This window comes from Prionailurus viverrinus, chromosome A1 (assembly GCF_022837055.1).
Source record: "Prionailurus viverrinus isolate Anna chromosome A1, UM_Priviv_1.0, whole genome shotgun sequence".
NCBI lineage: Eukaryota > Metazoa > Chordata > Mammalia > Carnivora > Felidae > Prionailurus > Prionailurus viverrinus.
The window spans coordinates 163,585,614-163,613,423 of NC_062561.1; positions in this window are offsets into that span (position 1 = coordinate 163,585,614).

The following is a 27,810-nucleotide window of genomic DNA, read 5'->3' on the forward strand; positions in this document are numbered from 1 at the left end:
GTGGGCGGGGCCGCAGTCCAACCTGATGTCTGCCCCCAGCCCACCGCTGGGGTCCTGTGGTTGATTTCAAGCTTCATAGCATTGTGGTCTGCAAGTGTGCATGGTATGATCTCAATTCTTTCACATTTATTGAGGACTGTTTTGTGACCCAGTATGTGATCTATCTTGGAGAATGTTCCATATACACTCGAGAGGAAAGTATATTCTGTTGCTTTGGGATGCAGAGTTCTAAGTATATCTGTCAAGTCCATCTGATCCAATGTATCATTCAGGGCTCTTGTTTCTTTATTGACCGTGTGTCTAGATGATCTATCCATTTCTATAAGTTGAGTGTTAAACTCCCCTGCAATTACCACTTTCTTATCAAGGTTGCTTATGTTTGTAATTTTTCTATATAATTGGGTGCTCCCTTATTCTGTGCATACACATTTATAATTGTTAGCTCTTCCTGATTGATAGACCTTGTAATTATTATATAATGCCCTTCTTCATCTCTTGTTATAGCCTTTAATTTAAAGTCTAGTTTGTCTGATATAAGTATAGGTACTCCAGCTTTCTTTTGACTTCCAGTAACGTGATAAATAGTTTTCCCTCCCCTCACTTTTAATCTGAAGGTGTCCTCAGGTCTAAAATGCATCTCTTGTAGACAGCAAATAGATGGGTCTTGTTTTTTTATGCATTCTGATACCCTATGTCTTTTGGGTGGTGCATTTAGTCCATTTTCATTCAGTGTTGTTATAGAAAGATACGGGTTTAGAGTCATTGTGATGTCTGTAGGTTTCATGCCTGTAGCGATGTCTCTGGTACTTTGTCTCACAGGATCCCCTTTAGGATCTCTTGTAGGGTTGGTTAGTGGTGTCAAATTCCTTCAGTTTTTGTTTGTTTGGGAAGACCTGTATCTCTCTTTGTATTCTAAATGACAGACTTGCTGAATTAAGGATCTCGGCTGCACATTTTTTCTGTGCATCACGTTGAAGATTTTCTGCCATTCCTTTCTGGCTTGCCAAGTTTCAGTAGAGAGATCTGTCATGGGTCTTATCAGTCTCCCTGTATATCTTAGAGCACATTTATCCCTAGCTGCTTTCAGAATTTTCTCTTTATCCTTGTATTTTGCTGGTTTCACTATGATACGTCATGCAGAAGATCAATTCAAGTTACGTCTGAAGGGAGTTCTTTATGCCTTTTGGATTTCAATGCCTTTTTCCTTCCCCAGATCAGGGAAGTTCTCAGCTATGATTTCTTCAAGTACACCTTCAGCACCTTTCCGTCTCTCTTCCTCCTCTGGAATACCAGTTATGCATAGATAATTTCTCTTTAGTGCATCTTAGTTCTCTAATTTTCCCCTCATACTCCTGGATTTTTTTTATCTCTCTTTTTCTCAGCTTCCTCTTTTTCCATAATTTTATCTTCCAGTTCACCTATTCTCTCCTCTGCCTCTTCAGTCCGAGACTTGGTTGTCTCCACTTTATTTTGCAGCTCATTTATAGCATTTTTTTAGCTCCTCCTGGCTCTTCCTTAGTCCCTTGATCTCTGTAGGAATAGGTTCTATGCTGTCCTGTATACTGTTTTCAAGCCCAGTGATTAATTTTAGGACTATTATTCTAAATTCACTTTCTGTTATATTGTTTAAATCCTTTTTGATCAGTTCATTAGCTGTCATTTTTTCCTGGAGATTCTTTTGAGGGGAATTCTTCCGTTTCGTTATTTTGTATAGTCCCTGGAGTGGTGCAGACCTGCAGGGCACTTCCTCTGTGCTGTCTTAAATAATTAGCATTGGTGGACAGGTCTGCAGTCAGACCTGATGTCTGCCCCCAGCCCCCCACTGGGGCCACAGTAAGACTGGTGTGTACCTTCTCCCCTCTCCTAGGGGCGGGATTCACTGTGGGGTGGCATGGCCAGTCTGGGATACTTGCACACTGGCAGGCTTGTGGTGCTCGCAATCTGGCGTATTAGCTGGGGTGGATCAGCAAGGTGCACAGGGGCGGGAGGGGCAAGCTCAGCTCGCTTTTCCTTCAGAAATCCTCTTTGGAAGGGGCCCTGTGGCACTGGGAGGGAGTCAGACCCGCTGGAGGGATGTATCCACAGAAGCACAGCATTGGGGGTTTGCGCGGTGCAAGCAAGTTCCCTAGCAGGAACTGGTTCCCTTTGGGATTTTGGCTGGGAGATGGGTGAGGGAGATGGTGCTGGCGAGTGCCTTTGCTCCCCACCAAGCTGAGCTCTGTCGTCTGTCCAGGGCTCAAAAACTCTCCCTCCTGTTGTCCTCCAGCCCTCCGGCTCTCCAAGCAGAGCTGTTAACTTATAACTTTCCAGATGTTAAGTCCCGCTTGTTGTCAGAACACACTCCATCCGGCCCCTCCGCCCTGGCTCCCTCCTGCCAGTCCGTGTAGTGCGCACTGCCTCTCCGCTCTTCCTACCCTCTTCTGTGGGCCTCTTGTCAGCGCTTGGCTCTGGAGACTCCATTCTGCTAGTCTTCTGGCAGTTTTCTGGGTTATTTAGGCAGGTGTAGGTGGAATCTAAGTGATCAGCACGATGTGGTGAGCCCAGCATCCTCCTGCGCAGCCATCTTCTTCAAATATGCATAATTTTAAACTCAGAAATGCTTCCTTAAAATATCTTAAAATTGATGCAAAGAAAAATGTTGCACTTTTATAATTTAAAAAAAATTTTTTTTAATATTTATTTATTATTGAGAGACAGAGATACACAGAGCGTGAGCGAGATCATGACCTGAGCAGAAGTTGGACTCTTAACCAACTAAGCCACCCAGGCGCCCCTACTTTTATAATTTTTTTATTTGACTGAGTTGATACACAATGTTGTATTAGTTTTAGGTGTACTACATAGTGATTTAATTTCTCCATACATTATCCTCTGCTCACCACAAGTGTAGCTACAGTTGTCACCATACAATGCTCTTATAGTACCACTGATTACATTCCATATGCTGTGACTTTTATTCCTATTATTTATAGATTTCAAAACTGGAAGCCTGTATCTGCACTCCCCTTCACCCATTTTGCGCATAACGTGACCCTCCTTCTCCCAGCAACCATCAATTCTCATGATTTATATATATAATTGTGCTTTTTATGTGTGTTTGGGTGTGGTTTTTTTAATTTAAAACCACATATGAATGACTTCATTCACTTACCATAGTATACTCTAGGTCTATCCATGTTGTCACAAATGGCAAAATCTCGTTCTTTTTGTGGCTGCATAATAATCCATTACCTATATACAACATCTTCCTTATCCATTCATCTGTTGATGGACACTTAAGTTCCTTCCTTTTCTTGGCTACGGCAAATAATGCTGAAATAAAGGCAGGGGTACATGTATCTTTTTTGAATTGATGCCTACATTATCTCTGGGTAAATACCCAGTAGTGGAATTATTGGATCGTATGATATTTCTATTTCTAATTGTTTAAGAAAATTCCATATTGTATTCCATAATGGTTGTATCACATTGCATTCCCACCAACAGTCCATGAGGGTTCCTTTTCTCCATATCCTTGTCAAAACTTGTTATTTCTTGTCTTTGATTTTAGCCATTCTAACAGGTGTAAGGTGATATGTCATTGTGGTTTTGATTTGCATTTTCCTGATGATTAGTGAGGAGCATCTTTTTTATGTGTCTTGTGACCATCTGGATGTCTTCTCTGGAAAAATGTTTATGTTTTCTGTCCATTTTTTAATAATACTGTTTTTTGGGGTTTTTTTTGGTGTTGAGTGTAGGTCTTGATGTATTTTGTATATTAATCCCTTATCAGATATATTATTTGAATGTATATATTTCTTCCATTTAATAGGTTGCCTCTTGCTTTTGTTGATGGTTTTCTGTGCAAAAGCTTTTTATTTTTATGTAGTCCCAATAGTTCATTTTTGCTTTTGTTTCCCTTGCTGTAGGAGACCTAACTAGAAAAATATTCCTACAGTTGATGTCATAGAAATTACTACCTATGTTCTCTTCTATAGTTTCACATCTTACATTTAGGTTTTTAATACATTTTGAGTTTATTTTTGTGTATGGTGTATGACAGTGGTCCATTTTCATTTGTCCAGTATTCTCAGCACCATTTGTCGAAGAGACTGTCTTTCCCCAATTGTATATTCTTGGCTCCTTTGTCATAGATTAATTGACTGTATGAGCATGGGTTTGTTTCTGATTTCAGTCTTCTTAAATTTACTGAGACTTTATTTGTGACCTGGCATGTGTTCTATTCCAGACATTGTTCCATGTGCATTGACAAGAAGGTGTACTCTGTTGTTTTTGGATAGAATATTTTGTATGTATCTATTAGTTCATTCTGGTCTAATGTGTCATTCAAAGACGCTGTCTATACTGGTCTATATTAAGATGAGGTTCAAACAGTCTAAACTTTTTTTTACTTATCCACATTTTATGTATATGCCATCATCTTGTATGTCTTTTTATAATAATTTTCTTACATCTAATCATGGCATTTTCTTTTCCACTTAAAGATGTCCTTTTAACCTTTCTTGTAAGACTAGATTAGTAGTGATTAACTCCTTTAAACTTTTGTCTCTCCTTCAGTTATTGTTTTTTTAATTTTTTTAATGTTTATTTCTGACAGACAGAGAGAGCAAGCAACCAGAAGTGGGAGAGGGACAGAGAGAGGGAGACACAATCCAAGGCAGGCTCCTGACTCTAAGCTATCAGCACAGAGCCTGACACAGGATTTGAGCTCATAGACCACAAGATGATGACCTGAGCGGCCACTTAACCAACTGAGCCACCCAGGTGTCCTGTCTCTCTTTCAATTCTAAATGACAAAATTTCTAGGTAAAGTATTCTTGGTTATAGGATTTTTTTCTATTTTAACACTTTGAATAAGTCGTACCACTCCCTCTGGCCTGCAAATTTTCTGCTGAAAAAACAGTAGTTTTATAAGGTTTCCCTTGTACAATAACATTGTGCTTCTCTCTTGCTGCTTTTAAAATTCTTTTTAACCTTTGACATTTTAATTATGTGTGGTATTTTGGACCTCCTTGGGTTTATCTTGTTTGGAACGCTCAGTGCTTCTTCAACTTGGATGTCTATTTCCTCCCCTAGGGTAGGGAAGTTTTCAGCTAGTACTTCTTCAAAAAAGTGTTCTTCTTCCCTTCTTTTTTTTGTGGGACCTCTATAATGTCAATATGCGTTTACTTAACGTTTAAGAGATCCTGTAACCTGTCTTAATTTTAAAAATCTGTTTCTCTTTTTGCTGTTTAGTTTGTGTGCTTTCTATTACCCTGTCTTCCAGAAGACTAACATACTTAGGCATCTGCTAGTGTTGATACCCTCTATTGTATTTTTTTCAGATACTGTATTCTTCAATTCTAATTGGTTCTCTTTTTATATTTTCTGTCTCTTTATTGATGGTCTCACTGAATTCCTTCACTCTTCTCTCCAGCCTACTAAGTATCTTTACAATCGTTATTTTAAATTCTTAATCAGGACATAGTGCTTATCTCCATCTCATTTAGTTCTTTTCCTGAGACTTGTTCTCGTTCTTTTGAAATACATTCTTCTGTCTCCCCATTTTTTGATGTTCTGTGTGTGTTTCTATGGTTTCACAGAAGAGCTGCTTCTCCTAAATTTGACGCAATGTCTCATGTATGGCTGTCGGCTATATAGACTGTATGTACTTAGTGGATTTCACTGGTTGGCTGGAGCTGTCCTGGGGTGGGAGTCCTGGGGCTCTTCACACACTGGACACCCTAGCAGGACAACTAAAGCTGAAGTGGGTGCAGGCCATGGAGACCCAGGGTTCTATATGCTGAAAGGACTCTAGCTTCAGCTATCCTGCCAAAGTGAAGGCAATTTGAGGGATCCTGGTGGGTTGGCCAGAACTGAGGGAAGCATGGGTTGGAGATTCCTAAGCACTCTGTGCAGGGGGCACCCTGTTGGGTTCTGGGTACCAGAACCCTTCACCAGGGTGCCTTAGCAAGACATCTATATCCAAAATAGTTAGGGCTTGGAGTATTCTGTGGTGCTTTGTACCTGTATCACCTTGACACAAACGCTGCAGCTGTAGTGAATCCTAACCAGGAGTGTTCCAGTGCCCATGGCCCTGTGGTGATTTTGGTGGGATAGCTAGGGTTGCTGTGGGCTAAGGGCAATGGAATTACCAAGGAGGCAGGCTGGTTATGGTACCTGGACTGTGCACTGATCTGTGCTTTCAAAGTAGAGAAGTGTAGACCATCAGCCCCTCCCACCAGGAGAGATTTTCAGCAGCTCTCTGCTTGACAGAGTTCTAGGATTGGCTCTTTCAATGTTAGTTGTTCTTTTAAAAGGAGACTTCTTTTTCCTTGTGCCCCAGAACATCCAGGGCAGATGTGGGCGAGAGGACCTGGTGTTTGCTGTGATCACAGGCCCCTTGTGGTGCCCAGACTGTGCTCCCTTTCATGTTATTAAGGTGGGTGGGGAGTTGGAAAAGCCTAAACTTACCTTGAGGATCAACTAAATATCCACTAACAAAAATGTTCTTTATGTCATGGTACAAAAATGTAGCATACTGTTAAAAATCCTGTATAATGAAATACATTTTTATGTATAACCAAGGCAAGTTCTCCAACTCCTATAAAAAAAAGTTCATTGAAAATTCATATGGTCTGATTCCAGTTAGAAAGAAAGTCATACTGATCACAAAACTATAAGTTCTTTCATCAGTGCTCAGAGTACCATTACTATTATACATAGCTATGTGTGTTACTAAACTGTATTGACCAAATTATGAATATAGATATACCATTCTGTAACACTGACTTTTTGAGAAGGAAGATGACAGTGCTGACAGGAAAATGCTTTTCATACTAATTACTGTCAATCCATTATAACCCTTTCTTGAATTGACTTTTTTTTTGATGTAAAACAGAGAAGGGGAATATAATGATCTTAGGAGAAAAGAAAATCAGAGACACTGCATAAATGTTTTACCCACTTCAAAATCCTAAGAATCTACCAACATTTTAGCAATAGATTGTAAAAATACTTGATATGTGATGGGGCAACCATGTTTAAATGTGAAAGACAAGTTTCATTTGAAAATAACAAACGAGAATTTAAAGGAATGGGAACTTAACATCCACTATTGTGTTTCCTTCAGGAATACCAGTTTGTATGATATTTTCAAACAAGTTAAGCTTTCAAATACACAACAAGAATTTGATTTTACTCTTCATCTTGCTTATAATATCTCTGCCTGAAGGCTACAAAAATCATTCTACTTTAGAGCCCTGAATAAAGATGATAAATGTAAGATATTAAAACTCAGATGAGAAGTTTCTACATAATTGTACTCAAAAGGGAAACTATTCAGCTTACCAGATAAGTCCTAAACTTGGGAATAGGCTTTAGCAGGTTTAATAATGTCAAAGCATTTCACACTGCCACTGTACAGAGAAGAAATTGTCATAAAAAGCCTCTAGTAAGGAAGTCAAACAGATGCTCAACTCCTGGCTTTAAGAAAATGCATAATTTAAAAGTGTATTTAACACCTTTTAATTTTCTTTGGTAAAAAGCATAACTTTAAAAAATCTTTTTCGTTCTTTTATCACCTGCTGCCTTCCTGTTCCCTAGGAAAAAGTAAAGCTTAATGAGATATTCTTATGTAACAATAGAAGTTCTTAAAAGAAAATTAGAATGCTTTCTCCTGAAGGGATTTACAGATTAATTTGCTCAATCACGTCATTAATATAAGGGAGGAAATGAAAGAAAAAATTTTAGAAATGGAAAGAATGTGTTTTCCCTATGTGTGACTTATGCAGGGAGCTGGGCCTGCTGTTTCCTGGTGTGATATATTATTAGGTTTTTGTGCAGGTGGCTCACTACTCAGTCATGAAGGACAGGTAAGCATCCTCAGCAGAATGTTTGGAGGCTGGTAAACATGCAGTCACTCTCAAGGTAGAATATGACTCTCCAGCTCTCTTTATTATTATTTTTAAATTTTGTTTAGCCTTTGCTAATGACTGAGTGGGGGAAGCATAAGATACTTAGAATTTATCTGTGATTAATATCCCCTTCTGGTATACACACAGGGTGTGGACAGCTTGGAGTGAAAATTAGCTGATAACTGTTGAGAGTTGCCTAGCTTCCGTCTGCTGGGGTCCGTGTGGGAAAGAGAACAAGGAGTTAGCTTTGGAGAGAAAACTGGATCTACCTACTATTAAATCTTGATTTCTCCGCCCTACCAAGTTTAGTTTATGTATACCAAGTATACTTTGACTAAAGTATAGCCAGTATTTTTGCATTTTTACAATATGCAAGTTAGTAACCTCAAAGTTGCTGCTAATGAAAAAGCAAGGTAAATTTCTACTCCCAAAGCTTTTAGTAGTAACATAAATACATAAAAGCTTTTTATTAGTAGCAATCATAAGTTCAAAACCTATAATAATAAAAACCAAAATCTCCTAACCCACATGGTGCCTCTGGGTAAATTGAAAAAAATATTTGCCTCCTCATCAAGACACTGTTTCCATTTACTTGAAAACTATTATTCAATATACATAGTGGCCACACAATATAAATAAACAAGCAAAAAACTACTTTTGCAGAACCAAACAGGTAGCTTAAGTAATTTTTTTTTTGCTATGTACATATCTTAGAATAAGTGTATTACTTAGTTATGAATAAGTCTTACCAGAGGGTTTTATAAAGGACTCCTATTAAAGAACCCAGCAAACTCATGAAATGACTCAAATAGAATTATTTCATTGGTGGGAATATTGTATTTTCTATTCTGACACAAAAATTGGAATATTTCTATAAGTGCATTTTATCAATGCCTGCATTGATAAATAAATCAAGCTTACTTTTAACAAAATTTCTAAGATTATCCTTTCTGAAATAGTAATACCACCACCAAAGTTTCCAGTTTGAACAGCATCTACATTCATATCACAAGAAAAAGTGAGAAAACACTGCCAACAAACTTATCTTTCCAGTATTTAAAAATAGAAAAAAAAATACCTCTGCTTCAAAAGATAATGTACAATTTTTAGACATTCAAAAAATGTTGCATTATAACCTAAATTATGCTCTTACCTTCTGTATAATTGTTGCTATACATTTTTATGCAAAATGATACTCTAGATATTGGAAACCATTCACTTTTGAACCATAGGAGCACTACATAGTCAAGTGGCTGGAGAATACTTAAAATAGATTGCTTCCAATTAATAGCTGAGATGCTTGAGAGCCTTTGTCTTTTAAGCATCAGGATGGAAGTTATTTGTCATATACTAGGAACACAGGTCACAACATTGCATAACACATTTAATGTTTTTTGGAAATAGTTCTTTGGAGAATCTAGATGGTAACAAAGAAAAATCATCTTTGTCAGTAGCTAGAACCCTGGCACCAAATGTAAATAGACCAGACGCATTACAGCTGTAGAATATTTTCTCTTGTTTCTGGCACAGAGATCTCATTTTTCAACATCCATGAATACTGCACAATTACTATGTTCCAGGGAAAAATCATATGCCACCACTGAGACTATTCTGGAGAGGACCTTGTAAAGAATTTGCCTGTTCTAGGAAAGGTAAGTCACATCACCTCGAGGATGATAGGAGAGAAAAATAAACTGGGCATGTCAAGAAGCCTTTGTATGTTGCTCTATGAATCCTCACAGCTCCTGATTTTGTCATGCAAACCTAAAACTAAACTGAAATGCTCTGATACTCTGCTGTATCTTCTCAGTCACCAGGCTATTAGTTCATCAAACTTTGTTCATACAAACTTTTCATAATCTAGATGTTTCGTGGGAATAGGTATAGATTTGAAATTTTCCTCTACAAATGGTTTTCCTACATGTATTGAGATGATCATCTACATTTTATCCTTCATTTTCTTAATGTGGTTTGTAACATGGATTGATATGCAGATGTTGAACCTGGAATAAATCCTACCTGATCATGATTTATCTTACTCTTAACATATTATTGAATTTGGTTTGCTAATATCTTGTTGAGGGGTTTGCATCTGTTCATCAGGGACACTGGATATGTAATTTCCTTTTATTGTGATGTCTTTGTCAGGTTTTGCTATCATGGTAATGCTGGGCTTTCAAAAAATTTTTTTTAACAATTTAAGAAGTATATGTAATCTTTTCTCTTTTTTTATTTTTGGGAAGTTTATTTATTTTGATACAGAGAGCATGAGTGCAGGAGAGACAGGAAGAGAAGGAGAGAGAGAATCCCAAGCAAAATCCATCCTCTCAGTGTGCAGCCCAATGTGAGACTCAGTCTCACAGACCGTGAGATCATGACCTGAGCCACAAACAAGAGTCCTAGGCTTAACTGACTGAGCCACCCAAGTACTCCAGTATGAACTCTTAATTAAATGTTTGAAAAACACACATGTGAAACCATTTGGTCTCAGACTTTTTTGTCTTTTGGGAAAGTTTTAAAATTACTGATTCAGGGGCACCTTGATGGCTGTCACTTGAGCACCTGACTCTTGATTTCAGCTCAGGTCATGATTTCCCATTTCTATGGAAAAGTCCTGCATCAGGTTCTGGCCTGACAATATGGAGCCTGCATGGGATTCTCTCTCTGCCCCTCCCCTGCTCATGCTGTCAAAATAAATTTAAAAAAATAAATAAAATTACTGATTCAGTTTAATTACTTGAAATCAATGGTCTATTTCTTCATGATTCAATCTTAGAAGGTTGTGTATTTACAAAAAATTTCCCATTTCATCTAAGTTTTCTGATTGTTTGGCAATGAATTGCTCATAGTACCTAACATATTTCTGTGCTGTAAATTATAACTTCTCTCCTTTCACTCTGGATTTGAGCTCTCCCTACTTTTTTCCTGGTGAGCCTACCTGAAGGTTTATTAATTTTGTTTATCTTTTCAAGGAATCAGTTTTAGTTTTACTGATTTTTTTCTATATTTACTTAGTTTTGGTTTTATTTCCACTATTTTTTATTATTAGTGTTATTTCCACTGATTTTTATTATCATCTTCCTTCTAACTTTTGGCTTTGTTTGTTCTTCCTTCTTGAGTTCCTTCGAGTGTAAAGTTAAATGTTTATTTTGCATTTTTCCTGAGGTAGGCCTTTATCCCCCTAAACTTTTCCTTAGAACTGCTGATTCTAGTTCCATTTTCATTCATATCAAGGTATTTTTGAATTTCCTCTTGGATGTCGTCATTGACACGTTGATTGTTTAGCAGCATGTTTCATCTCTACGTTTTTTTTCACTTTCTTATAGTTGATTTCTAGCTTCATACTGCTGTAGTTAAAAAGATGTTTGGTATCATTTCAGTCTTGTTAAATTTATTGACTTATTTTGTGGCCTAACATGGCTTAAGCTGGAGAATTTTCTATATGCATTTAAAAAGAATGTGTATTCTGTAGTCTTGGATTATATGTTGTATATATGGGTCACTGAAAATCACGTTTTTTAGAGGTTTTCTATCTGAATGATCTGTACATTAATGTAAGTGGGAAATAAGTATTTGAAGCCAATGCAACTAATCCAGAGAGTCATGTCTTCTTTCTGAAAATTAAGGGAGATTACTTCTGGAACAATTTGTTAAAGCTGCATGTGGTGATGATCAAAAAAAAAAAAAAAAGATAGTTTCCAAGGAGTACATATGGAGCTTTTGTTAAAGGCAAAAAAGAGATGCACTCTACACACACAATCCACCTGGGGCTGGCTCTTAACTTTTCAGAATTTTACTATAAGGTGATTGCCATTGCCGAACTTGATATTCTGAACAAAAACTCCTACAGGGACAGCACTCTTATCAGTTGCTTAAAGACAACATGTAGAGGGCTAGAGGACACTGGGAGGGAGAGGTGTTGAGCCCCAGAGGACAGAGCTCAGCTTGGCGGGGAACAAAGGCACTGGCCCGCACCATCTCCCTCACCCAGCCCCCAGCCAAAATCCCAGTTCCTGTCAGGGAACCTGCTTGCACCACGCAAACACCCAAAGCTGTGCTTCTGTGGATCCATCCCTCTGATGGGTCTGCCTCCCTCCAGGTGCCTCAGGGCCCCTCATGAAGTGAACCACCGAAGGCAAAGTGAGCTGAGTCTGCCCCTCCCACCCCTGTGCACCTTGTGGATCCACACTGATTAATATGCCAGATCCCATAGAAGCAGCACCACAAGCCTGGCAGTGTGCAAGTAGCCTAGACAGGGGCCACAAGTGAGTGTGTATATATATATATATATATATATATATATACACATATATATATATATATGTATATATATACTCACCACTCCACAGTGAGTCCTGCCCCTGGGAGAAGGGAAGATAAGGTAGGTACACACCAGTCTAACTGTGGCCCCAGTGGTGGGCTGGGGGCAGACATCAGGTCTGACTGCAGCCCCAGCCACCAACACAAGTTACTCCAGAGACCACGGGAAGAGCCCTGCAGTTCCACACCACTCCAAGGACTATCCAAATGATGAAACAGAAGAATTCTCTTCAAAATAAACTCCAGGAAGTAGCAACAGCTAACAAACTGATCAAAAACGATTTAAGTAATGTAAGAGAAAATGAATTTAAAATAATAGTCATAAAATTAATTACTGGGCTTGAAAAAAGTACAGAGGACAGCAGAGAATCTATTGCTACAGATATCAAGGGACTAAGAAACAGTCAGGAGGAGCTAAAAAATGTGATAAATGAGCTGCAAAATAAAATGGAGGTGATCACAGCTCAGATTGAAGAGACAGGAAAGAATAGGTGAATTAGAAGATAAAATTATGATAAAACAGGAAGCTGAGAAAAAGATTTAAAAAAATCCAGGAGTATGAGGGGAAAATCAGAGAACTAAGTGATGCGATGAAACACAATAATATCTGTATAATAGGGATTCCAGAGGAGGAAGAGAGAGAGAAAGGAGCTGAAGGTATACTTGAACAAATCATAGCTGAGACCCTCCCTGATCTAGCGAAAGAAAAAGGCACTGAAATCCAAGAGGCACAGAGAACTCCTTCAGACGTAACTTGAATCGATCTTCTACACAACATATCATAGTCAAACTGGCAAAATACAAGGTTAAAGAGAAAATTCTGAAAGCAGCTAGGGATAAACATGCTCTAACATATAAAGGGAGACTGATAAGACTACTGATGGATTTATCTACTGAAACTTGGCAGGTCAGAAAGGAATGGCAGGAAATCTTCCATGTGATGAACAGAAAAAAACATGCAGCCGAGAATCCTTTATCCGGCAAGTGTGTCATTTAGAATACAAGGAGAGGGGCGCCTGGGTGGCACAGTCGGTTAAGCGTCTGACTTCAGCCAGATCACGAATTTGAGGTCCGTGAGTTCGAGCCACACATCAGGCTCTGGGCTGATGGCTCAGAGCCTGGAGCCTGTTTCCGATTCTGTGTCTCCCTCTCCCTCTGCCCCTCCCCCGTTCATGATCTGTCTCTCTCTGTCCCAAAAATAAATAAACGTTGAAAAAAAAATTCTTTTGGAATACAAGGAGAGATAAAGGTCTTCCCAAACAAACAAAAACTGAAGGAATTCGTCACCACTAAACCATCCCTACAAGAGATCCTAAAGGGGATCCTGTGAGACAAAGTACCAGAGACATCACTACAAGCATGAAACCTACAGTCATCACAATGACTCTAAACCCATATCTTTCTATAATAACACTGAATGTAAATGGATTAAATGCGCCACCCAAAAGACATAGGGTATCAGAATGGATAAAAAAACAAGACCCATCTATTTGCTGTCTACAAGAGACTCATTTTAGACCTGAGGACACCTTCAGATTAAAAGTGAGGGGAGGGAAAACTATTTATCATGATACTGGAAGTCAAAAGAAAGCTGGAGTAGCCATACTTATATCAGACAAACTAGACTTTAAAGGCTGTAACAAGAGATGAAGAAGGGCATTATATAATAAAAACAGGGTCTATCCATCAGGAAGATCTAACAATTATAAATGTCTATGCGCCAAATATGGGAGCCCCCAAATATATAGAACAATTACTCACAAACATAAGCAACCTTATTGATAAGAATGTGGAAATTGCAGGGGACTTTAATACTAAACTTACAACAATGGACAGATCATCTAGACACAGGATCAATAAAGAAACAAGGGCCCTGAATGACACATTGGATCAGATGGACTTGACAGATATTTCTATAACTCTGCATCCCAAAGCAACAGAATATACTTTCTTCTCAAGTGCACATGGAACATTCTCCAAGATAGATCACATACTGGGTCACAAAACAGTCCTCAATAAATGTAAAAGAGATCATACCATGCACACTTGCAGACCACAATGCTATGAAGCTTGAAATCAACCACAGGAAAAAGTCTGGAAAACCTCCAAAAGCATGGAGGTTAAAGAACACCCTACTAAAGAATGAGTGGGTAAACCAGGCAATTAGAGAAGATATTAAGAAATATATGGAAACAAATGAAAATGAACATACAACAATCCAAATGCTTTGGGATGCAGCAAAGGCAGTCCTGAGAGGAAAATACATTGCAATGCAGTCCTGTCTCAAGAAACAAGAAAAATCCCTAATCCAAAATCTAACAGCACACCTAAAGGAAACAGAAGCAGAACAGCAAAGACATCCCAAACCCAGCAGAAGAAGACAAATAATAAAGATCAGAGCACAAATAAACAATATAGAATGTAAAAAAACTGTAGAGCAGATGAATGAAACCAAGAGTTGGTTTTTTTAAAAAATAAGCAAAATTGATAAACCTCTAGCCAGGCTTCTCAAAAAGAAAAGGAAGATGACCCAAATAGATAAAATCATGAATGAAAATGGAATTAACAACCAATCCCTCAGAGATACAAACAATTATCAGGGAATACTATGAACAATTATATGCCAACAAACTGGACAACCTGGAAGAAATGGACAAATTCCTAAGCACCCACACACTTCCAAAACTCAAAAAGGAAGAAATAGAAAACTTGAATAGACCCATAACCAGCGAGGAAATTGAATCAGTTATCAAAAATCTCCCAACAAATAAGAGTCCAGGACCAGATAGCTTCCCTGGGGAATTCTACCAGACATTTAAAGCAGAGATAATACCGATCCTTCTCAAGCTATTCCAAAAAAATAGAAAGGGAAGGAAAACTTCCAGACTCATTCTATGAAGCCAGCATTATTTTGATTCCAAAACCAGACAGAGACCCAGTAAAAATAAGTACAGGCCAATATCCCTGATGAATATGGATGCAAAAATTCTCAATAAGATACTAGCAAATCGAATTCAACAGCATATAAAAAGAATTATTCACCATGATCAAGTGGGATTCATTCCTGGGATGCAGGGCTGGTTCAACATTCGCAAATCAATCAATATGATACATCACATTAATAAAAGAAAAGGTAAGAACCATATGATCCTGTCAATTGATGCAGAAAAGCATGTGACAAAATTCAGCATCCTTCTTAATAAAAACCTTCGAGAAATTCCGGATAGAAGGAACATACTTAAAGATTATAAAAGCCATTTATGAAAAGCCCACAGCTAATATCATCCTCAATGGGGAAAAACTGAGAGCTTTCCCCCTGAGATCAGGAACATGACAGGGATGTCCACTCTCACTGCAGTTGTTTAACATAGTGTTGGAAATGCTAGCATCAGCAATCAGACAACAAAAGGAAATCAAAGGCATCAAAATTGGCAAAGATGAAGTCAAGCTTTCGCTTTTTGCAGATGACATGATATTATGCATGGAAAACCCAAGAGACTTCACCAAAAGTCTGCTAGAACCGATACATGAATTCAACAAAGTCGCAGGATACAAAATCAATGTACAGAAATCAGTTGCATTCTTATACATTTAATAATGAAGTAGCAGAAAGACAAATAAAGAAATTGATCCCATTCACAATTGCACCAAGAAGCATAAAATACCTAGGAATAAACCTGACCAAAGATGTAAAAGATCTGTATGCTGAAAAGTATAGAAAACTTATGAAGGAAATTGAAGAAGATATAAAGAAATGGGAAAACATTACATACTCGTGGATTGGAAGAATAAATATTGTTAAAATGTCAATACTACCCAAAGCTATCTACACATTCAGTGCAATCCCAATCAAAATTGCACTAGCATTCTTCTCGAAGCTAGAACAAGCAGGCCTAATATTTGTATGGAACCACAAAAGACTCCGAATAGCCAAAGTAATTTTGAAGAAGAAGACCAAAGCATGAGACATCACAATCCCAGACTTTAGCCTCTACTACAAAGCTGTCATCATCAAGACAGCATGGTATTGGCACAAAAACAGACACATAGACCAATGGAATAGAATAGAAACCCCAGAACTAGACCCACAAACGTATGGCCAACTCATCTTTGACAAAGCAGGAAAGAACATCCAATGGAAAAAAGACAGCCTCTTTAACAAATGGTGCTGGGAGAACTGGACAGCAACATGCAGAAGGTTGAAACTAGACCACTTTCTCACACCATTCACAAAAATAAACTCAAAATGGATAAAGGACCTGAATGTGAGACAGGAAACCATCAAAACCTTAGAGGAGAAAGCAGGAAAAGACCTCTCTGACCTCAGCTGCAGCAATTTCTTACTTGACACATCCCCAAGGGCAAGGGAATTACAAGCAAAAACGAACTATTGGGACCTCATGTAGATAAAAACTTCTGCATAGCAAAGGAAACAACCAACAAAACTAAAAGGCAACCAATGGAATGGGAAAAGATATTTGCAAATGACATATCGGACAAAGGGCTAGTATCCAAAATCTATAAAGAGCTCACCAAACTCCACACCGAAAAACAAATAATCCAGTGAAGAAATGGGCAGAAAGGATGAATAGATACTTCTCTAAAGAAGACATCCAGATGGCCAACAGGCACATGAAAAGATGCTCAACACTTCTCCTCATCAGGGAAATACAAATCAAAACCACACTCAGATATCACCTCACGCCAGTCAGAGTGGCTAAAATGAACAAATCAGAAGACTATAGATGCTGGAGAGGATGTGGAGATACGGGAACCCTCTTGCACTGTTGGTGGGAATGCAAATTGGTGCAGCCACTCTGGAAAACAGTGTGGAGGTTCGCCCCAAAATTAAAAATAGACCTACCCTATGACCCAGCAATAGCACTGCTAGGAATTTACCCAAGGGATACAGGAGTGCTGATGCATAGGGGCACTTGTACCCCAATGTTTATAGCAGCACTGTCAACAATAGCCAAATTATGGAAAGAGCCTAAATGTCCATCAACTGATGAATGGATAAAGAAATTGTGGTTTATATACACAATGGAGTACTACGTGGCAATGAGAAAGAATGAAATATGGCCCTTTGTAACAACGTGGATGGAACTGGAAAGTGTTAAGTGAAATAAGCCATACAGAGAAAGACAGATACCATATGTTTTCATCTTATGTGGATCCTGAGAAACTTAACAGAAGTCTATGGGGGAGGGGAAGGAAAAAAAAAGGAGGTTAGAGTGGGAGAGAGCCAAAGAATAAGACTCTTCAAAACTGAGACCAAACTGAGGGTTGATGGGGGGTGGGAGGGTGGCTGATGGGTATTGAGGAGGGCACCTTTTGGGATGAGCACTGGGTGTTGTATGGAAACCAATTTGACAATAAATTTCATATTAAAAAAAACATGTAGATACCACATGAATGTAATGTGGCAAAGGGAAAGAAAACTAAGTGCATACAGGCTATCCTTCTTCCCCTCAAGAAACTTTTTACATATCTCCATTACTTATATCATTTGGAATTGCAAATCTTGTATATAAGCGGTTAATATCCAAAATATTTAAAGAACTTCTGCAAGTCAACACCAAAACCCCAAATAATCTGACTAAAAATGGTCAGAAGAGGGGCACCTGGTGGCTCAGGTGGTTGAGCACCCGACTTTGGCTCAGGTCATGATATCACAGTTCATGGGTTCAAGCCCCACATTGGGCTTTTTGCTGACAGCTCGGACCCTGCTTCAGGTCTGTATCTGCCTATCCTTGCTCATGCTCTAGCTCTCTCTCTCAAAAATAAATAAGCATTAAAAAAATTTTTAATGGGTAGAAGACATGAGTAGACCTTTTTTTTTTCCCAAAGAAAACATATAGATGGCCAACAGACAGATGAAAAGATGCCCAAGCTCACTCACCATAAGGAAAATCCAAATCAAATACAATGAGGTATCACTTCTCATCTGTTAGGATATCTATTGTCAAACAGATAAGAAATAATAAGTTTTTCTCAGGATAAGAAGAAAAGGAAATCCTTGTTTATTGTTAGTCATAATGGAAATGAGTACAGCTATTATGGAAAATAGGTTGGAGTTTCCTCAAAAAAGTAAAAATAGAACTAGGATAATAATCCAGCAATTCTACTGGGTATTCCCCCCCCCCAAAAAAAAATAAAGGAAAACACTAATTCAGATTTATGCACCTCTATGTTCATTGTAGCTTATTGTTAATAGGCAAGATAGGAAAATAACCTAACCATCCATCAGTGGATGAATGAATCAAGAAAATTAAACACACGCACACACGGTGGAATATATCACTCACCACAAAAAAAGGGGGGATTTGTGACAACATGGATGGAACTTGAGGGCATTAACTACATAAAAAAGTGAGACAGAAAAAGACAACATGATTTATATGTGGAATCTTAAAAAAAAAACCTTATAGCTACAGAGAATAGATTGGTGGTGGAGGGTGGCAATTGGGCAAAATTGGTGAAGGGAGAGTCAAAGATACAAACTTCCATTTAGAAGTTGTAGAGATGTAATGTATAGCATTATGACTATAGCTAATAATGGTACATTACATCTCTGAAAGCTGCCTGAGTAATGCTTAAATATCTCACCACCAAAAAAAAAGTAACTATATATGGTGACAGATGTTAACTACACTTATTGTGATGATCATTTGACAATATACACAAATATCAAATCATATTACCCACTTGAAACTAATAAAATGTTGTATGTCAACCATACCTTAATAAAAAAAAAATGTGAGCAATACTAATAGCATGGGAAATGAAGAAAAAAAATTAAAAGTTGGACTTTATTAAATTGAAATCTGCTGTGCAAATGACACTATTCAGAGAATTAAAGACCAGATTCAGGGGTTAATATCTAGCCAAAGTTTCACTAGGAGAAAATTTTTGGAAATCAACTGTTAATTAACTTTTACTCAAAATATAAAAAACAAAAAACAAAAAACAAAAAAAAAACCTCTTGGAACTCAATTCTAAGAAAACAAGATATTTAAAAATTGGTCAAGAAGATAGGGGAAGGGGCCAACATGGCAGAGAGGTAGAGGGATCTGTACTTTGCTCCTCTCTCAAATGAAGGGTTGAAGTCAAAGGACTCTGAACCCCCAAAAGTCTGGGAGGAAAAGAGACTGAGTCTACCAAAGAGACACCTGCACAAGCTAACAGGCCATAGGTGGGTGATTGTGAACTGGAGGAAATAAAACAGGCTGGGTAGGCACGGAAGGAAAGGATCTCCTTCTGCTGAGAGACAAAGGGAAGAGAAAGAGTGGCTGGGGAAGCATAGGACTGTATCTGGACAAGAGGAAAAGCTCAGATCAGGAGAGAGAGGGATCCCATCTCTAACTGTGGGACTTTCTCTGGACTGGGGCTGGCTGCCCTGTTAGCGCACCTATGGAGGAGGGGAGCCACCCCCGGATTTGGTGGTACCTGAGGGGTGCAGTCTGCAGTAGGAGAAAGCAGTCCCCTCCCTGAAGTGCTGCAGTACAGAACAAAAGCAGCTGGGACCACATATCAGGTGGCAGAGAGAGGCACTTCCCCAGTGCCGGGGGCACGGAGCAGGAGTTTAAATCCCAGCCAAGCACCGGACTTGGGAGTCAGGGGAGCGAGACAGACCACCTCATCTGCCCTCGCAGCACAGTGAGGATGGCTCAAACAGAGTGATTTGGGACACCGGGTCCATGAAGAAGAGACTGGGGGGTCGCTACTTTTCTCCCCACAACCACTAAGGTGGGGCCTCAGGGATGGGTCAGCAGGGCCCACAGTGGAGGTGGGACCAGTCTATACCAAACCAAGACCCTCTGAAATGGGTAACTGCATAACTACTGGAGTGGGATAAATGGTGTTGAACCAGACAGCCCCCTCCTCCAGACAAGTGCTGCTGCATTGCCTGGATTAATTCTAGGACAATTCTTGTTATTTAGATCTATTCTTCCTTTCTTTTTTCTTATCTCTTCTTCTAGGCTGGTCACTATGGTTGGTGGTTTGTTTAAGCAGAAATATTTATCCATTCTCTTGATACATGTTCTACACTTCCTTCTTTCCTTTCTCTCTCTCTGGAATAATCAAGCTGTATAATTTCTCTCTCTGGGGAACTTTATCTTCATTTCTTTGTCCCTGCCTCCTTTATTTTCCTCTCTCTCTCTCTCTCTCTCTCTCATTCTCTCTGGATTAAGCCATTAGTCTCTCTGCCTGGTCAATGTTTATTTTTTCTTTTTTCCCCCCTACCCCTATGATTTCTCTCTCTGTATGTACTCTTCCATCAGCACCACCTCCACCCTGTTCTTGTAGCTGGTGTTTCTGGTTTTTTGCTTTTGGATTCTTTGATTTGCTTTTGTGTTTGAATGTTTTTTTTCCTGTGTGTCTGTTTGTTTTCATTTCCAGGGCTACTTCAAGGAAGAAATCAAAGCACACCTGATGGAGGGTCTAAAACATCACTACGAGTAGGGAAATAAAATAACTAAAGTCACAACAGAGAGCAAGCAATACTCTTCAAAAAACACCTCCTGAAGGGCCAGGCCTGGACACTGTATGACCCCCGCCTTTAATAAAGCAGTGCTCTCAGGTGTAGAGCACATAACAAGCTTTTAAAATTCACAAGGGACAGAAAAACTAGCCAAAATGATGAAATGAATACTTCTCCTCAAAAGAAATTCCAGGAAGAAGTGACAGCTAAAGAATTGATCAAAACATATATAAGCAATATAACTGAACAGGAATTTAGGATAATAGTCATAAAATTAATTGCCGGGCTTGAAAAAAGCATAGAAGACAGCATAGAATCTACTGCTGCAGAGATCAAGGAACTAAAAAATAGTCATGATGAATTTAAAAATGATATAAATAATGAACAAAATAAAATGGAGGCAACCACAGAGTGGATTGAAGAGGCAGAGGGGAGAAAAGGTACATTAAAAGGTAAAATTATGGAAAAAGAGAAATCTGAGAAAAAGAGAGAGGAAAAAATCCAGGAGTATGAAGGGAGAATTAAAGAACTAAGTGATGTAACCAAATGGAAAAATTTCTGTATCATAGGAATTCCAGAAGAAGAAGAGAGAGAAAGGGGCTGAAGGTATACTTTAACAAATCATAGCTGAGAACTTCCCTGATCTGGGAAAGGAAACAGACATTGAAATCCAAGAGGCACAGAGAACTCCCTTCGGACATAACTTGAATTGATCTTCTGCATGACATGTCATAGTGAAACTGGAAAAATACAAGGATAAAGAGAGAATTCTGAAAGCAGCTAGGGATAAACAGGCCTTAACATACAAAGACACATACAGGTAGTAGCAGACCTATCTACTGAAACTTGGCAGGCTAGGAAGGAATGGCAAGAAATCTTCAATCATATGAAATGGAAAAATATGCAGTCAAGAATCCTTTATCCAGCAAGTCTGTCATTCAGAATAGAAGGAGAGATGAAGGTTTTCCCAAACAAACAAAAACTGAAGGAATTCATCACCATTAAACCAGCCCTACAAGAGATCCTAAGGGAGACTCTGTGAGGGAAATGTTGTAAGGACTACAAAGTACCAGAGACATCACTACAAGCATGAAACCTACATATATCACAATGGCTCTAAACCCATATCTTTCAATAATAACACTGAATGTAAATGGACTAAATGCTCCAATAAAAAGACATAGGGTATGAGAATGGATAAAAAATAAGATCCATATATTTGCTGTCTACAAGAGACCCATTTTAGACCTGAGGACACCTTCAGATTGAAAGTGACGGGATGGAGAACTATCTATCATGTTACTGGAAGTCAAAAGAAACCTGAAGTAGCCATACTTATATAAGACAAACTAGATTTTAAAGTAAAGGCTGTAACAAGAGATGAAAAAGGGCATTATAAAATAATTACAGGGTCTATCCATCAGGAAGAGCTGACAATTATAAAGGTCTATGCACTGAATTCAGAAGAACCCAAATATATAAAACAATCACAAACATGAACAATCTTATTGGTAAGAATGTGGTAATTGCAGGGGACTTTAATACTCCACTTATAGCATTGGACAGATGACAGATCATATAGACAGAAAATCAGTAAAGAAACAAGGGCCCTGAATGACACAGTGGACCAGATGGACTTGACAGATATATTTAGAACTCTACATCCTAAAGCAGCAGAATATATTTTTTCTTCTTGAGTGCACATGGAACATTCTCCAAGACATCACATACTGGGTCACAAAACAGTCCTAAATAAATATAAAAGAATTGAGATCCTATCATGCACACTTTGAGATCACAGTGCTATGAAACTTGAAATCAACCACAGGAAAACATCTGGAAAACCTCCCAAAGCATGGAGGTTAAAGAACATTCCTACTAAAGAATTAATTGGTCACTCAGGCAATTAGAGAAGAAATTAAAAAATATATGGAAACAAAATGAAAACACAACAATCCAAACCTTTTGGGATGCAGCAAACGCAGTCCTGATGGGAAAATACATTGCAATCCACGCCTATCTCAAGAAACAAGAAAAATGCCAAATACAAAATCTAACAACACACCTAGGGGAAATAGAAGCAGAACAGCAAAGACATCCCAAACCCAGCAGAAGAAGACAAATAATAAATATCAGAGCACAAATAAAAAATATAGAATCAGAAAAACAAAAACAAAAACAAAACAAAAACAGATCAATGAAACTAAGAGTTTTTGTTTTTTTTTTTGAAAAAATAAAATTGATAAACCTCTAGCTAGGCTTCTCAAAAAGAAAAGAGAGAGGACCAAAATAGATAAAATCATGAATGAAAATGGAATTATTAACAACCAATCCCTCAGAGATACAAACAATTATCAGGGAATACTATGAAAAATTCTATGCCAACAAACTGGACAACCTGGAAGAATGGACAAATACCTAAACACCCACACACTTCCAAAACTCAAAGAGGAAGAAATGGAAAATTTGCACAGATCCATAACTAGTGAAGGAATTGAATCAGTTATCAAAAATCTCCCAACAAATAAGAGTCTCGGACCAAATGGTTTCCCTGGGGAATTCTGCCACACATTTAAAGCAGAGTTAATACCTATCCTTCTCAAGCTGTTCCAAAAAATAGAAAGGGAAGGAAAACTTCTGGACTCATTCTATGAAGCCAGCATTACTTTATTCCCAAACCAGACAGAGACCCAGCAAAAAAAGAGAACTACAGGCCAATATCCCTGATGAATATGTATGCAAATATTCTCAACAAGATACTAGCAAATCGAATTCAACAGCATATAAAAAGACTTATTCACCACGATCAAGTGGGATTCATTCCTGGGCTGTAGGGCTGGCTCAGTATTCACAAATCAATCACTGTGATACATCACATTAATAAAAGAAAAGATAACGAGATGATCCTGTCAATCGATGCAGAAAAAGCATTTGACAAAATACAGCATTCCTTTTTAATAAAAACCCTCAAGAAAGTCAGGATAGAAGGAACATACTTAATTGTCATAAAAGCCATTTATGAAAAGCCCACAGCTAATATCATCCTCAATGAGGAAAACTGAGAGCTTTCCCCCTGAGATCAGGAACACGACAGGGATGCCCACTCTCACTGCTGTTGTTTAACATAGTGTTGGAAGTTCTACCATCAGCAATCATGCAACAAAAGGAAATCAAAGGCATCAAAATTGGCAAAGATGAAGTCAAACTTTCACTTTTCGCAGATGACATGATACTCTATATAGAAAACCTGATAGGGGCGCCTGGGTGGCGCAGTCGGTTAAGCGTCCGTGAGTTCGAGCCCCGCATCAGGCTCTGGGCTGATGGCTGGGAGCCTGGAGCCTGTTTCCGATTCTGTGTCTCCCTCTCTCTCTGCCCCTCCCCCGTTCATGCTCTCTCTCTGTCCCAAAAATAAAAAAAAATAAAAAATAAATAATAAAAAAAAGAAAACCTGATAGACTCCACTAAAAGTCTGCTAGAACTGATACATGAATTCAGCAAAGTCGCAGGTTAAAAAAACCAGTGTTACAAAAATCAGTTACATTTTTATACACCTATAATTAAGAAACAGAAAGAGAAATAAAGAAACTTGTCCCATTTACAATTTCACCAAGAAGCATAAAATACCTAGGAATAAACCTGACCAAAGATGTAAAAGATCTGTATGCTGAAAACTATAGAAAGCTTATGAAGGAAATTGAAGAAGACACACAGAAATAGAAAAACATTCCATGCTTATGGATTGGAAGAATAAATATTGTTTAAAATGTCAGTACTACCCAAAGCAATCTACACATTCAATACAATCCCAATCAAAATAACACCAGCATTATTCTCAAAGATAGAACAATCCTAAAATATGTATGGAACCACAAAAGACCCCTGAATAGCCAAAGTAATATTGAAGAAGAAAACCAAAGTGGGAGGCATCACAATCCCAGATTTTAGCCTCTACTAACAGAGGTGTAATCATCAAGACAGCATGGTATTGGCACAAAAGCAGACACATGACCAATGGAATAGAATAGAGACTCCAGAATTGGACCCACAAATGGATGGCCAGCTAATCTTTACAAAGCAGGAAAGAATATCCAATGGAAAAAAGACAGTCTGTTTAACAAATGGCGCTGGGAGAACTGGACAGCAACATGCAGAACAATGAATCTAGAACACTTTCTTACACCATACACAAAAAAAACCTCAAAATGGATGAAAGACCTCAATGTGAGACAGGAAACTATCAAAACCCTAGAGGAGAAAGCAGGTAAAAACCTCTCTGACCTCAGCTGCAGCAATTTCTTATTTGACACATCTCCAAAGGCAAGAGAATTAAAAGCAAAAATGAACTATAGGGACCTCATGAAGATAAAAAGCTTCTGCATTGCAAAGGAAACAATCAACAAAACTAAAAGGCAACCGACAGAATTGGAAAATATATTTGCAAATAACATATCACATAAAGGCTAGTATCAAAATCTATAAAGAACTCACCCAACTCCACACCCGAAAAACAATCCAGTGAAGAAATAGGCAGAAGACATGAATAGACATTTTTCTAAATAAGACAACCAGATGGCCAACAGGTACATGAAAAGATATTCAACATCACTCCTCATCAGGGAAATACACATCAAAAGCAAACTGAGATACCACCTCACACCAGTCAGAGTGGCTAAAATGAACCAATCAGAAGACTATAGATGCTGGTGAGGGTGTGGAGAAAAGGGAACCCTCTTGCACTGTTGGTAGGAATGCAAACTGCTGCAGCTTCTCGGGAAGACAGTGTGGAGGTTCCTCAAAAAATTAAAAATAGACCTAGCAATGACCCAGCAATAGCACTATGACCCAGCAATAGCACTGCTAGTAATTTATCCAAGGTATACAGGAGTGCTGATGCATAGGGATGCCTTTACCCCAATGTTTATAGCAGTACTTTCAACAATAGTCAAATTATGGAAAGGTATATCATCAACTGATGAGTGGATAAAGAAGATGTGGTTTATATATACAATGGAATACTACTTGGCCATGAGAAAGAATGAAATCTGGCCATTTGCAGCAACGTGGATGGAAATGGAGAGTATTATGCTAAGTGAAATGAGTTAGGGAAATACAGATACCATACGTTTTTACTCATAGGTGCGTCCTGAGAAACTTAACAGAAGACCATGGGGTGAGGAAGGGGGAAAAAGTTACAAACAGAGAGGGAGGGAGGCAAACCATAAGAGACTGTTAAACACAGAGAACAAACTGAAGGTGTATGGGGGAGAGGGGAAAGTGGGTGATGGGCAGTGAGGAGGGCACTTGTTGGGATGAGCACTCAGTGTTGTATGGAAGTCAATTTGATAATAAATTATATTTTAAAAATTGGTCAAAAGATGTAAACAGATACCTCTTCAAAGAAGTTGAATATATGTGAGGTAAACATAGGGCAAGATGCTTAACATCATTTGTCATTAGAGAGGTACACACTGAAAACAATGAAAGAGCACTACACAGAGAAAAGAAAATATCCAAAAAATCGACAGTAACAAAAGCTGGCAAGGATATAGAGAGGAATTTTCATTACTAGCAGGAATGCAAAATGGCACAGTTACTCTGGAAAAGTTTGTCAGCTTCCTAGAAATTTAAACCTATCTTACCAAATAATTCAGCAATCACACTCCTAGTTATTGACTTGGAAACCCAAGTCCACACAAAACATAATGGCTTATTTGTATTGTCACGATATGAGACAACCATGATGTACATTATTATACAAATAGAGAAACAGTGGTACATCCATGCAGTGGAATATTATTCAGTGATATAAAAAATGAGTTATTAAGCCATAAAAGGACATGGAAGAATCATAAACGCACATTTTGAAGTGAAAGAAACTAGACTGAAAAAGCTATATGAAATATAGGGTCAATTATATGCCATTCTAGGTCAGAAAGATGTATAGAAATGATCAAATGTTCAGAGGTTACCAGGAAATTGGGGGCAGGAGGGAAGGGATGAATAGCTGATTTTTTTGGAGTGGCAAAATTATATGATATTATGCATTAATCAAAATCCTTTGAACTTTGTGACATAAAAACCAAATCTTAATATATGCAAATTTAAAAAGGAGGTTCTGAAAATGGAAAAGAGACTGTGACAAAAGAATCTTTCCATATTACAAGCATATTAAACAACATTAGTGAAGTTGGTTTGAGGGTAAAGGTGTTGACCTTACTGTAGATAGGAGTTGCTTCTGTAAGACTAAGGGCAAAAGTAACCAAAGAAGACTGTACTCAGATTCATAAAGTTGTGTCCCATGTAAGCACGAGGTAAAAATTATGATACTGCTATGAATGCATATTAGAACTGAGCAATTAAATGCATTATAGATGTAAAAGCCACGTTTCTTAGTGTTGGAGTGGAAATTTACAGATAAGCAAGAGTAGTCCAGAATGATTGATGTGGTATTAACCTTGAGTTGAAGATATCACTATGATGGATATTCACCTATTTATAGATCTGTGCATGTACATAGGCTACTAAACAGACATAACATTTCCTTGCTCTTTCAGCTGAGCAATCTAGAAGCAATGATAACCCAATACCAATGAGGATATCCAGCATTGAGACTTTCATTTCCAATACACTTCTCTCATAAAGGAACCAGAGCTTTTTGGGAAAATGACTGATTGTAGACTTCACTAGGAGATTTATAAGACAAGCCTGTGGCATCGTGTTATGCCAGAAAACAGAAATATACCAACAAAAGAAAAATACATAGCAATACACACATTTAATATGCATAGGTTAATGGAACACAGGAAGCAACTCAAAGAGATCCCAATGGCCAAAGCTGAAACAATTTGAGGGGGGAAGAAAGGCAATATTAGAATTGAATTCATACTAGAATAAATCAATTATGAAATAATGAAAGTGGAAGAAAAGATGAATATTCTATGCAAAAGAATTTCAAGTAATTTATATAGGTACTCTGCCTTGAGGAGGGGAGGAGAACTCCCCATTCCCTAAGACTGGGCTGTGTATAGTGACTTTTCTTCCAAAGAGTACAGTATGGAGTGAGGAAAGGGTCAGATGGGAATAACATTACAGTGGAGAAACCTGAAAATA